At 33.9% G+C, this 13,795-nt stretch overlaps 1 protein-coding gene across 2 annotated transcripts in view; it reads right to left on the reverse strand.

The window, feature by feature from the left end:
* Oatp30B (Organic anion transporting polypeptide 30B) overlaps positions 1 to 13,795 on the reverse strand; it is a 128,720-nt gene that overhangs the window by 86,481 nt on the left and 28,444 nt on the right. The window lies entirely within an intron of this gene.

The raw sequence follows: 13,795 nt of genomic DNA on the forward strand, positions 1-13,795 counted from the left end.
GTACAATCCAAAATATCCCGAAAATTTTCACCAATGAAAAAAAGCGCGTAAAAAACATAAATTGTATAATAGTTTTAAAATGGAACAGGAAATGTAGCACATCTTCATTTATGGAATAAAACTAATATGAATGAAAACATTTCTTTTTTAGTTTTTTTAGTATGGTTTACATAAAAACTTAAATTAAGAGCAAAACGGTTATGAAAATTTTTTAAAATTGTAAATACAGTAGTTAAAATGAATGACAAAATTTTTATAATATTAAAAAAATTGCATTAAAACTTGAAATAACTAATATATTGTTTCAAAATTCTTCACCTTTGCTTTCCATTTTTCCTTTGTTTGCAAGCTCCGCCCCTTGACTAACCCCCTCTCCCTAACTTTCCCCTCTCCTTATTTATAGAAAAAAATTATATTTTATATTTTAGTTTTTATTCAGACCTGACGATGGAAGTTTAGCTTCCGAAACAAGTAGTCTTTAATAATACTCAAGTGGTATAAAAACCAGTGTTTCCTTAATCACATGTCTTACCACAATGTTAATGCCGAAACAATAAAGAAAAACTTAAAGTATTTAAAAATGTTTTTCGTGTTTTCTGACCTTTATTAACTACTACTACTACTACTACTACCATCACGCCGTTTCCCCGCAGGGGTAGGCAGAGAGGATGGAACGCCACACTCTTCTGTCCTGACATACACTCCTAGCCTCCTTCACATCCATACATCTAGTCATACATGCCCTCCGATTACGCAGACTTTTGACACCGCCAGATTTTAGGTTCTGATTAATCTGATCGTGCCAAGTCTTTTTCGGTCGTCCACGTTCTGTTTTCCCTCTCACATTCGCCACATATATTTTCTTAGTCATTCTCTCGCTATCCATTCGCTCCACATGTCCATACCACCGCAAAGAGCTCTTTCTAATCTTTTCAATTATTCCTCGTTCAGCCTTACATTCCTTTCTTATATCGTCGTTTTTAATTCTGTCATACAATGATTTTTCACACATTCGTCTGAGGGAGCGCATTTCAACAGCATTCACTCTGCTTTCATCCTTCCTTTGCCAGTTCCATGTTTCGCTTCCATACATTAGTGTCGGTACTAGCACGCCGTTGTGAACCGCTAGCTTGGCTTCCATGGACATATTCTTATTCCCAATCACTCTGTTAAAAGCACCATTTATTCTATTCCCTGCATTCACTCTTCTCTCAATATCCTTATCCACTTTTCCATCCCTTGTGAACATGCTTCCTAGATATAAAAATTCATGCACCTGTTCTAGGGATTCATTGTGCACGATAATCTTGCATTCTGTCAAATCTTTCTCTCTTTCAAACACCATGACCTTTGACTTACCTTCATTCATTGCCAGATCATTTTCCATACATACATCGTACATTCTTGACACTATTAGTTGCAAGTCCTCCGCGCTGCTCGCTAGCAGTACGGCGTCATCCGCATACAGCAAGCAACTAACAGTTATATTCATCATTTTCGCTCCGACTCCCATACTTTCAATCTCTTTCATACAATGGTCCATATAGAGATTAAACAACCATGGTGACATTACACATCCCTGCTTTACGCCTTTGGATATTGCAAACCATGATGTAATGTCCCCATTCACTCTTATACTAGCTGTGCTGCCCTCGTAGAGGGAAGCAACTGCTTGTATAAGTTTATTGTCTACTCCATATTTTTCCAGCACGCTCCATAATTTTATCCTATCAACCTTATCATACGCTTTCTGCAAATCCACGAAAGCACAGAAGAGTTTCTGATTTTTAGCCAAAAACTTTTCCGTCAGCATTCGTAGTGCAAAAATTTGATCTGTGCAACCTCTTCCACTCATAAAAGCACCTTGCACATCCCAAATCCGTTCTTTCGTCACCATTCTAACTTTTTCAATTATAATCTTACTATAGAGTTTACCGACAGAGCTTAGCAGGCTTATCGCCCTATTTACCTTTATTAACAAAATAATTAAATAAACATTATGGCCAAGTTTAGAATTAAGCCTTCAGAAATTAATGACAATGATATTAGACACACAGTTCCTTCACCGAAACGTAACAAAACCGAGTATATCGTGGAAACGTGAGATAATATTTCGAACAAAGGCAATACTGTGGGTGTATAGATTACGGGTGAGATCCTGTTAAATGTCGTACGGCTTGTGTTGCGTTGTCAGCTGTTCGCTCTACCAAGTAAAACGTTCACAAGATAATAATACGTACTAGCCAACGGCACTATTCACCGAGACAATGGAGAAGTTACAGAGGAAATACCACAAGACACGATCTGCCATACTCGTACTCAGTGGGAGGACGGATTATACAAATTAACGACAACCCTCTAAGCGCTGGAACGGAGTAGCAGAGTGGCTTATAGCCATCGGGTCGAATGCCTCAAACTGGCGCCGTTTCAATATTCAATTATACAGTTTCAGCATTCCGGAGTTTCAATACAAAAATCTCCTTAAGTGCGTGATATTTTAATTTACCAATGTCAGATGTCAGCTTCTGTATGGAAGCGAAGCATGGAGTTGGCGAAAGAAGGATGAAAGCAGACTAAATGCAGTCGAAATGCGATCCCTCAGACGAATGTGTGGCAAAACGATGTTTGATAGATGTTCGAATGATGAAATAAGGAAAGAATGCAAGGCTGAGATGAGTACTATCGATAAAATTAAGAAAGGTGTGTTTAGATGGTTTGGACATGTGGAACATATGAGTGAGGAAAGAACGGTTAAACAAATTTATGAGGCGAATGTAGTTGGAAAAAGAAGCAGAGGAAGACCGAGGAAAGCCTGGCACAATCAGGTATGTCAAATACTTGAAAGCGGCCGGGTCAGGAGTCGTAATAATCGTCAGGTATGTATGAGGAGATGCATGGATGTAGAAGAGGCGAAGATGTTTGCAAAGACAGAGTGGTGTGGCGTTCGATTCTTTCTGCTTTACCTCTGCGGGGAAGCGGCGTGATGGTTAGTTAGTTAGTTAGTTAGATGTAAGCTAGTGATGGGTAATATTCATTTCAAATTGTTGAAAGGGGCATTGTCGCTTTTTGGTATAAAAAAATATATATAATATTCCGTCTACTTTAATGATCACCCATTGCGAATTTGAACGAAATAATTTAGAATACGCAACGCAAATCGTGTCGGGTTGTATTCCCGTGGTCAGTGTAGCGGACTCTCGAGTCAGAGTTTCTCGGTTCGAACCCACTCTACCACAATTTGATACATATTTCTAATAATGAGCCGCTTAGGCTCACGTAAATAAAATTTTATTGTTAATAATAAAATCAAAAATATTTATCTTTTTATTTAAAAAAAATCCAAGGTACAGTGTGCGAATATTAAGTATGAAAATTAATTCAAAATAAATTTACCAGGTGTCATCATCCACATGTAACCGTCTGATCTAAATTTTGTATCAGAGAAATATCTTGAAATACGTAAAATTAAATTTAATTATAAATAAAAATAAACCTGATTTCTGACATATCTATTTTCGGTTAAGGATTAGCGTTTTGTGTTTTAAAACATAAAATTGTGAGAAAGTTCTCTACGAACTGAGTCAAAGTCTCACTCTGATTCAAACAATATAAAATATATATTTATTTTAAATTTAAGGTTGACTAACATTGCAGTATCGTACATTTGACATAATAGTTAGTTTATTCATATAACAGTACGATATTTAATGAGATGTAAGTAAATCAATGGGTTTATTGTGTATTCAGCATGAATAAACAAATTACATGTACTAGTATCACTGACGCTTCTGTTTGAATCCATAATCGTTTACTTATCCATTTGAAAAGGCTTCCGGCAGAAATTCATAAGCAATACATAATAATGTGAGACGCAGATCTTACCTAATTGTATTTTATACATTGTACCTAGTTTAACCTTTTGTTTGTGAACATGTGTGCGTTTAGTACGAGTTGTGTGCGAGTAGTAAATAATATCTGAAGTCCAAACGAGTCGAATCTATGGAAAATATTAAATTTACTGGTTATTGTTAAAGACAGAGCAAAACTTGCCATAATCAAGTTTTTCAAATACTTGAAAATGGTCTGGTCAGGAATCGGAATAATCTGCGGGTATGTATGAGGAGATGCATGCATGTGGAAGAGGCGAAGATTTTTTGCAAAGACAAATAGGTGTGGCATTTAATTATAGAGAAGCGGCGTCATGATAAGTTAGTTAGTTGATATAAAATATAATAATTTGTAATAAACCTATCGACTGCAAAATAATAAATAAAATGATAAAAATTGAAATTATAATAACAAATAAAAATCTGGAAAAGAGCAGTCAACGCGTACGCAGATGATATTCATATCATTCATTATAAGAAACAAAGAATATCAAAAATGTTATTTTTACATTAAAATGGTTTCATAAAAATGAAAATAATACAAATTTGTGGGTTTTAGCATAATATTGTTTCACGTGTACGCCAAGGCCTATTATTTTATCTTGTTATTGAAATACCAAATACGGGAAATCTCGGAAAAGTATGAGAGAGAATCTAAAAATAATCCAAAGATATTTTGCTTAAAAATATAGGTTTAAAAATGAAACGAACATTTGGAAATTGGAATTTATATTGAAATAGTTAGCATTCCTAATTAATTTGGACGAGATGAGAAATGAGATTTTTTATTAAAAAAATGGTTTTAAACATAAATACACAGGTAGAAGAAAGGTATAGGCGCAACGTCATTCTCTAGAACCTGAACATATTGTAAAGCAGGCAATAGCCATGGATCTTCCTCGAAAGACATCTAGAGGAAGACCAAAAAAATCATGGATGCTACAGAAAGATAACATGATTCTAAGGCATGGCCTAGGTGACGTTGTACGAGTATATGATAGCAGCACCTAAATTAAAACATGAAGATGAGGAGAGCTGACCCCAACAGTCTACAAAGACGATAAGTTGGGACGGAGCCAGGAAGAAGAAGACACAGGTATACAGGTTGATCGAATATACGGTGAGGTATTAAAATAAAAATGGTAGCCAAAGCCCCGCGACCTTTTGCGACACGAAGCGCTTTGCCAACTGAAAAATTGCTGGCCAATACGTGCGTACAATCAATAGTCAGTAACACAACGTATGCGTGCCTATTTTAAAGTGTGTATACTACTGTATACTAGACGCGGCTAAGATTCATTCACTAGATCTGTGAATCTGTGAATCAGAAAGCCAATGAACGGTTCAGCGTTCGTGAACAAGATTCACTCAAAATCGGAACCCGGTCACTCATCCAATGTATATGAAAGGATCATACTACCGGGTCGTTCGCGAACTACCGATATCTAGTATATACTAATTTACAATGTATACATATCGATTGAATTATTAATTTTGTAATTTATTTTTGAAATAAACAACATAATAACACCTTGAAATCCTAAATAAGTGAATAAATAAACACTATTAAAAAGACTTTGATACACGTTTTGTAGCTTAAAAAGGATAAATAAATAAAACTTACAAAAAGGTTTTATTTAGCATTAAAGTAAAAAGGCAAGTAAATTAACTAAATCGGAGCTATTTTTGGTCATTCGATTTCACGAAAAACAACAAACCAAGGCTAAGTATGGAATATAACTACATACAAGCTAATATTATTAGTAAAATTAGTAAGGTTTGGCAGTTAGGAGAAGACCAAATTTCTTTTTCAAATTCTAACTATCAAGGTTCGTAATTGTTCAGAGTATAAATAACAGAGTATGTGTAATATCCGACATTTCGACATTGTTGAAGGCCAAAGATTGACACAATTGTAGTTGACAAATACATTTTTTTTTTTTAAATATGTTTCCTAACAAAAGTTTACTTTAACCAAAGTCAAAATAACTGTTTGAAAGATCATTTGAGGCCAGTAATCCAAATACTCCTAAGGGGATTTAAATCAGTTCTCTTCATTTCGCTGTTCGTCCTTCCGTCGTCGTAAAGGCGTGCCTGCTCATATATTTATATACTCATCAAATATTTGTGAAAGCTTAACTAAAGTCGAAGGAAACAAAAAGCTTCAGTCATTAAATATTGAGGTAGAAGAATTTCTGCGAAAAAGGAATAGGGTAAAAAATACATTGGTTTATTTTTTCATGTCGGAAGAAAGTGAATGATCTTATTAAATAAGGGTGAACGACAGACCATTATAATAAGAAATTTCAAGTATAAAAAACTGTTTAAGTATGAAATACTTGAAAGCAGTCAGGTCAGGAGTCGGAATAATCGACGGGTGTGTATGAGGAGATGCATAAATGTGAAAGAGGCGAAGACTGTTTGTAAAGATAGATTGGTGTGGCGTTCTATTTTCTCTGCCTACCCTTACGGGGAAGCAGTGTGATGATTAGTTAGTAAGCCAGTTCATTTGTTATTCAAGTATTAAAAGCGTGAAAATGTTGCATTTTGAACGTATATAATATCACTAATAACGATTATCAGGTTATCATAAAAGTGCTCGGATCAGAAAAAAATATATCCAGTACTATACTAATGTGCAAAGGCAAATAGCCGCAAGTTTAAAACAGTAGTTTTGAGATAAAGGAATTAAAAGTTAACGTAAAATGGTGCTCTTTGCCAAAACATGTATCAAATTAATACAATTTCGCGGCTATTTGGATAATGAATATCTCGGTAAAGGTAAGAGATACAGCAAAATCTGTGATTGTACGAGTATATGATAGAGGCTAGTTATAATAATGCTTTGAGCTGTGTTACGCCAAACAACCGCAACTTGAGTTACGGCTAGTTGCCTTTGCACATTAGTATGGGTTCATGTAACATAAAAGGGATAAGAATAAGAAGGTATTCATAGTTCTCAAGCCAAGGGGAGATTTTTTTCGTGGTTTGGGGATTATTCGATTATTTTCATGCTTGTTCTAACGGGTTATTCATCTTACACCTGAAAAGTGGCTGAAAATGATGGATGACGGTGCGTTTGGCTATTGAAGACGTAGAATTAGAAACATAATTCGATAACACACATAATAGGAAAAAATATATCCCATGTCACGTTACGAAACGTGTAGATATTTAATAGTCACGTTCAAGGGAATTTCCCATATTGATTTGTGATTAAAATTATGAAAAGGGTGGAAAATATTATACTACAAACGGATGGCCAATGAATTTCAACTACGTGACTATTCATATTATTTTTTGACATCTCATCAAAGATGAAGAAGAATATGGAAGTCTGGGCATTTACGGGGCTGACGACCGTCATAGGCTGGTTTAAGTGATCACTTTACACACGTGTAACATTCACCAATTCTACCCATTATTGACAACCACAATACTCAAATTCTTGGAAGTTCTATATATATGAACCAATTTAGAAACCTTGTTCTTGAATCACTAGAACTTCACTAGAGACATCTATTGGTGAGATGAACAGAAGCTTTTTTATTGAGCAGATACTTTTTTATTAGTATGTGAGATCCGAATCTTAATTTCTAATAATTCAAGAACAACGTTTCGAAACGGTTTCATTTATATATAACTTAAAGGGTAAACTGTTTCATTTATGTCAATAATGGGTAGAATTGGTGAATGTTACAAATGTGTAAAGTGATCACTTAAACCAGCCTATGACTTCCATATTCTTCTTCATCTTTGATAAGATGTCAAAAAATAATATGAAAATAACTCCTGTAATTGGAGATAATCCAGATTTTGTGAGCAAGTATTTGGACCCACTAAAAATGTTGTACGTGACTATTGGCTCAATATAACTGTTCTTAGATGCAGAGTACTGTAAGGAAACGTTTCGTTGCTCTTAACTCTTACCGTTACTATTTATTATCTCGTATCTTCCTTCCTATCTCGTTTTACTGCTTGTCGCAATAATTAAATCCACGATGAGAATTTTCTGCTGAGCGACGGTGATAATGTTTGCGCGTGAGGGATTACGTGTAACATACATAGTATCACATAATATTATCCTATATTATAGTAGCTTTCGCAAACCGAGCGGGCCGGTTGGTGATCGCATAGGAGTAGGTAACGCCTCGAGCCTTGTGCCCCGTAAGGCTGCAATGCAGAGGATCAATCAAAATGTTCTCATGTCGCTCGATCAATGTGGGACTTTTGGAACGACCCACCTTGACTGTATTGCTACAATATATTAACCTGAAAGTGGCCTTCGTACTATTCAAAGCATTTAATCAAGCCTTATATTATTTTAGCTACCGTGTTCGAGGTTCGATTCCCAGGGGGGGTTGAACATAAATATTAGTTATTTTACACTCTTATATTTATTTTATATTACCCTGGATTGATCCCTGAAGCGCATGAGTGATCACCTTGCCTTCATATAAGTAACGTTGAAGATAACACTGCGTCAATACGATGCAGTGCCGAATGCACCATTGTTTGCGGATAAGGGTTAGAAGAATAATAAAAAGAATAATATTTTATTGGAAAAAAATATAGCACATTTTCAATAGCAAATTGCAAATTAAATAAAGTCTTTTTATTTCTCGAAATAATATAGCAAATTAAATAATTTAATAAATTTCCTAATCACTAACACTTCAAGAGGTCAAGATACTTTAAACTTAGAAAAATAGAAAAGAGAGAATCACTTGAGTATGTATTTATTTGAGTCAATTTATTTGGTTTCAGCTGTACCCACGCACGCAGAGAAAAGGTATTTTGGTATGAGAACATTGAGGGAGAGAAAATTTTCACGACTTTGATAAAAAGTTAAAGCACGGACGGAACTGAAAGTATGTGTAGGTATTAAAAACAAATTTGCGCCAGGAGGAAGAAAGAAAGACGGTTACATAATGGTTAAGTGTCAAATAGTTTGAACAAAGGGGGTGTGATTAACCCCGCGATCGCTTCTTGTCACCGGAGCGGGTAGTCGGGAAGATTGATCGAGCTTAACGAGTTAGGGGGTGTCGAAACTGTCGAATTGTAGCTGTAAAGCTCTGACAGTGGACCGCCCTGCGAAATCGACATTCGATTTCCATAGAAACAATGCCTCTGATGAATATCCCAACCTTTTATACGGGGGAGACCCACGCGAATTCGTAAAATATCAATTTCAAAACGCAGAGATAATCAAAACGCACATCGGGTTATTTGATACAAATAGATTAAGTAATTATTATTTACATCATAAACTTTGAATGATGTAAATTTAGACTGTTCAAGAAATTGATTAACATTCATCAGCTTTTGCCTTACCTTTTTTACCCTTAGGGTTTCGTTACAAAATTAAACTCGTACACGAATGGGCGATAACGATATTTTCTTGTATGTTTTTCGCAGATACTTGGTGGCATATTTTATAAACTTTATAAAATAAAACAACTTTGTTTTAACCACTTTTTATTGGTACACTTTTTCCAACCGGTTTCGTCAAGAACCTTGTCATCATCGGGGTTTATGTACTATTTCTAAAACATTGAAATACTCATAAACCCTGATGATGACAAGGTTCTTGTCGAAACCGGTTGGAAAAAGTGTACCAATAAAAAGTGGTTAAAACAAAGTTGTTTTATTTTATAAAGATAACGATATTGTATATGTTACATATAAACATCGAAAAATCAAGTGATATGGATGTTTCAACACGAGATAATGATGAACGTTACACACGTGTATAAAGTAATCACACGAGCCAGCCAGTCAATTCTCATATGCATCCCAAATGCACAAAGGCATTCATATTTCCATCCCATAAATTAATTTGTCTCTATGAGGTATCAATAATAATAATAGTCAATTTTTTATCGAATATCTAGCGTCGATTTTGTGAAAAATCACCTCAAGAGCGCTTATTAATTTAAAATAATTTTCATATTTTAAGATGTACGTTAAGCTGTCCCCCTCCATAGTGTAGTGGTTAGCGCGCTAGGCTACCATGCTGGAGGTCCCGGGTTCGATTCCCAAGAGGGTCAAAATAAATATTAGTGATTTTTCAGTCTAATATTTATTTAATATGACCCTGGACTGGTACCTGAAGCGGAAGGCTGATCACCTTTCCTTCGTGTATTTAACGATCAAGATAACACTGCTTCAATACGATGCAGTGCCCTATGCACCATTGGGGTGCGGATAAGGGTTAGAATAAAGATGTACGTTAATTTTTTTTTTAAATATATGTTTTATAATTAACCGAAATAATAATTTATTTGACAGTTTAAATCACTGTAGTCATATAATGTTGAAGTGATTTGGTAGATATTTAAACATAACGTCACCGCGAATATCAATCAATACTAGCCATAAAATTAAGAAAATAAGTTATACTTGTGTAGAGTACACTTGAAAATACGTTCCTTACACCTATCTAACACCAAATTTAAAGAGTTTTGATAAAAGATGGCTAAAAAATTAATGCAAGGTATATCTGAAAACTGGTAGTAATTCATGACTAGTGTAATTTTTACTATACTTTATAATAATACTTTGTACGTAATTAATAGAGGATTCGAGGAGTACAAAAACAAAAGCGCTTCTTTTTCACCAATACATATTTTACGGTAATTGTTTTTTTTCTTAGTATTTTATTTTGTTGTTTTCTTGGTCTTCAATGAACGCCTAATAAATGAAAAACGCCGTTTGAAATATTATATAATTTTCCAACAATTATTAATCATTAGCTAATAAATATTGTTTTTTTACAAAGTGGAACTTTTTCTTTAACAAAATTGTACCCTAGAGACATTTTATAAAAGCAAAATAATAACGCAACAGACTGACTATCTTAAACAACATTAGGTTAGGTTTATTCTGTTAAGATTATACTGAAGAGCTTAAAACTTTGTGAAACTTTTCCACAGACACCATTTCAGTCAAATTTATTTTCAAGAAAATATTACGTTTTTTCCAAAATAATAATTAAGAACATGAAATTTAACAGAAACTCCCTAATTATACGATTTTGAAATAACACGGTTCATAAAAAATCGAACCTTTATTTAACAATGAAAAGTCCCTAAAGTACATCCCTCGCAGGTACTTACTTCTCAGTAATATGAGCGGAGAGGTATACGGAAAGGGCCTTAGTGAATATTTTTTGTTACCTTTAATTTTATTCAAGTATTTTAAAAATAAAATAAAGATATCTATAATTAGGAAAAAATAATTATATTTTTCGATATCCTCAATCTATCCAACATACATATTTTATTTACTTTATTTAGTATAATTTTTTTACATGGCATAGCGTGAAACGTATCTACCGTGCAAATGGGGAGTTCAATCTATGGATAATATATTAGACCAAATCAAATGACGTATGTATGTAGATAATTCAAGAGGGTTAGGTGTTTCGTCAGTGCAAGGCATGTAATAAGGCACGTTTGGTACAATAAAGGTTATTTATCAGTCGGTCAAATGAAAAATTAATTACTTAGTCACAGGTCAGTTTGAGGTTAAATGGTGCAATTCATAGAGTTAAATTACACGACCAGTGTACGTGAACATTGACATTACACAAACAGTGATCGTATTGTGATATTTCCACGTAAGTAACACAATACACCGTATTGGGGACAGGTGCATTAAAAACATATTAGAAAACCTAAAATTACGTTTAAATCACTGTACATATATTTGAATAGTATAAGGATACGTGGTAATTTCATGTGAAGTAATATAAAAATACAAATCACAGAGTTAAAGCTTTAAATGTGAATTAAATGTGAAATAAGATTTTCGTATTCCTTAAGTAACGAACCATGTTCTGGAATTAATAAAGAAAAAATCGGTAAATCGAAAACATAAAAGGATACTTAAATTCATAATTGAGAAATAATAGTTGAGACGTAATCATGGAAATTAATATGTAAGTATATATAATTTATATTTGAGGCACTAACTTTGTGATTTTCCATTTTATAATTAAAATGTAACTTTGTTTTAAAATCACTATAGTATTTTATTATAACTTAATTATAATATCTACCGGTTTCGAAGCTAACCGCTCCTTTGTCTTGATAAAGAAGCGGTTAGCTTCGAAACCGGTAGACATTATAATTACGTTAAAATAAAATACTTAGTGATTTTAAAACAGAGTTACATTTTAATTATAATACGTATATGTATAACTTTTAAGTATAAAAGAATATCGTCAGTTTAATTCGTAAGGTGCTGTTCATAATAAAATAACAAATAATATAGTTTTTTCCACATATATTTACATGTATCTATTTAATAATAATGAAAACTGGCCATTTTATGTGAAATAGGATGAATGGTATCAACTGGGATTTTTCGGAATTTGCAAATCACATAATAGATACTTTTCACTCATTCGACTCGTATAAACTAAAATTATTACACCCAGTACCACACAAAGGCCAAATAATGAATAACGTTAAAAATTTAGAAATCCAAAAAAAACTTTAATTATAATGATAATTAAAAAATAATATTATTTCAAAATTCTTCACCTTTGCTTTACATTTTTCTTTTATTCTCAAACTCCTCCCCGTGACTCATCCCCCTAACTCCACCTCCTGACTTATTCCCCTAACTCCCCCCCTCCCCTCCATACTTCCAGAACAATTTTTTTTATTTTTTTATTTGTATACATTTATTTTAATCACAATTTTTACATATTTAGACCTTTTTTCCAGAGACCTACCAAGCCAACTTGTGTGTCTTGTCGGTGGAGTTATTTTTTAATACATTTTTATTGTTTTTAACGATTTTAACCTAATATACACACAAAAAATAGAGAAAAATTAAGAATATAAACATTTTACAATTTTCTTAAAATTAACTCTTGATTCCTTTATTATGCTTTAGTTTATCTCTACACCTGAAGATGGAAGCATAGCTTCCGATACTAGTTGTTAAAATAAAATAAATATAATTCAAGTGGTAAAAAACTAGTGTTTTTTTTACTCTCTCCTGTAAAATAAGCCCGAACGGAGTTTTGCGGTCTAAGCCGATATCACCCATTGAAAAGAAAATATTGAATTCAACATATAGTACGTCGCGCTTTTTTTAAGTCACCAGCTTTGTCAGTTATAAATGAACAGGGGGTGACTATTGAATTCATAACGCTACAAAAAGTTGCCGAACGAAAAGAATTTTGGCTTTTTTGAATGAGGTAAACGTACCCATATCGATCGATACAGTGTACACACATTGAGTAAAAATACCGCTACGTAACTACGGTTTAAAATAATTGTACGATTCAAACGGTAATAAATTCATTATGCATACTCCATTTGTGATAGAATCGGCATTTGACACGGTAAGAATAACGTATTTCCGCGTGTAATTATTAAGTAGCGAGGCATCGCACTCGGCAAACGAACGTTCTCACATGAGAATTCAAAGTCATCGCTTTTTCGCACGCTTTCCAACAAAAAATAACAATACAATTGCGGCTATACGCACGCACACGCATTTCTCATTACTCAAGCAGTAGTAGATAAAATGCTGATGGTTACGTTAGGGTTAGGGTGAGATGTCACAGGACAGTGTGTCTGTGGTATAATATTATTCAAACCCTCATCTGCACCCAATGGTGCATAGGGCACTGCATCATATAAACGCAGTGTTATCTTGATCATGACCACACGAAGGAAAGGTGATCAGCCCTCCACTTCAGGTACCAGTCCAGGGTAATATTGAATAAATATTGCAGTGAAAAAATCACTTAAATTTATTAAACCCCCCTGGGAATCGAACCCGGGACCTCCAGTACGGTAGCCGAGCATGCTGACCTTTATACTACGGAGGCTGACATAAATCGGGTAAATATTATATATAATTAAAATTATAATATTGTATTACTT

The sequence above is a fragment of the Brachycentrus maculatus genome, unplaced genomic scaffold, assembly GCF_059751285.1.
Source record: "Brachycentrus maculatus isolate JH-2025_06_01 unplaced genomic scaffold, ASM5975128v1 h1tg000089l, whole genome shotgun sequence".
Classification (NCBI taxonomy): domain Eukaryota; kingdom Metazoa; phylum Arthropoda; class Insecta; order Trichoptera; family Brachycentridae; genus Brachycentrus; species Brachycentrus maculatus.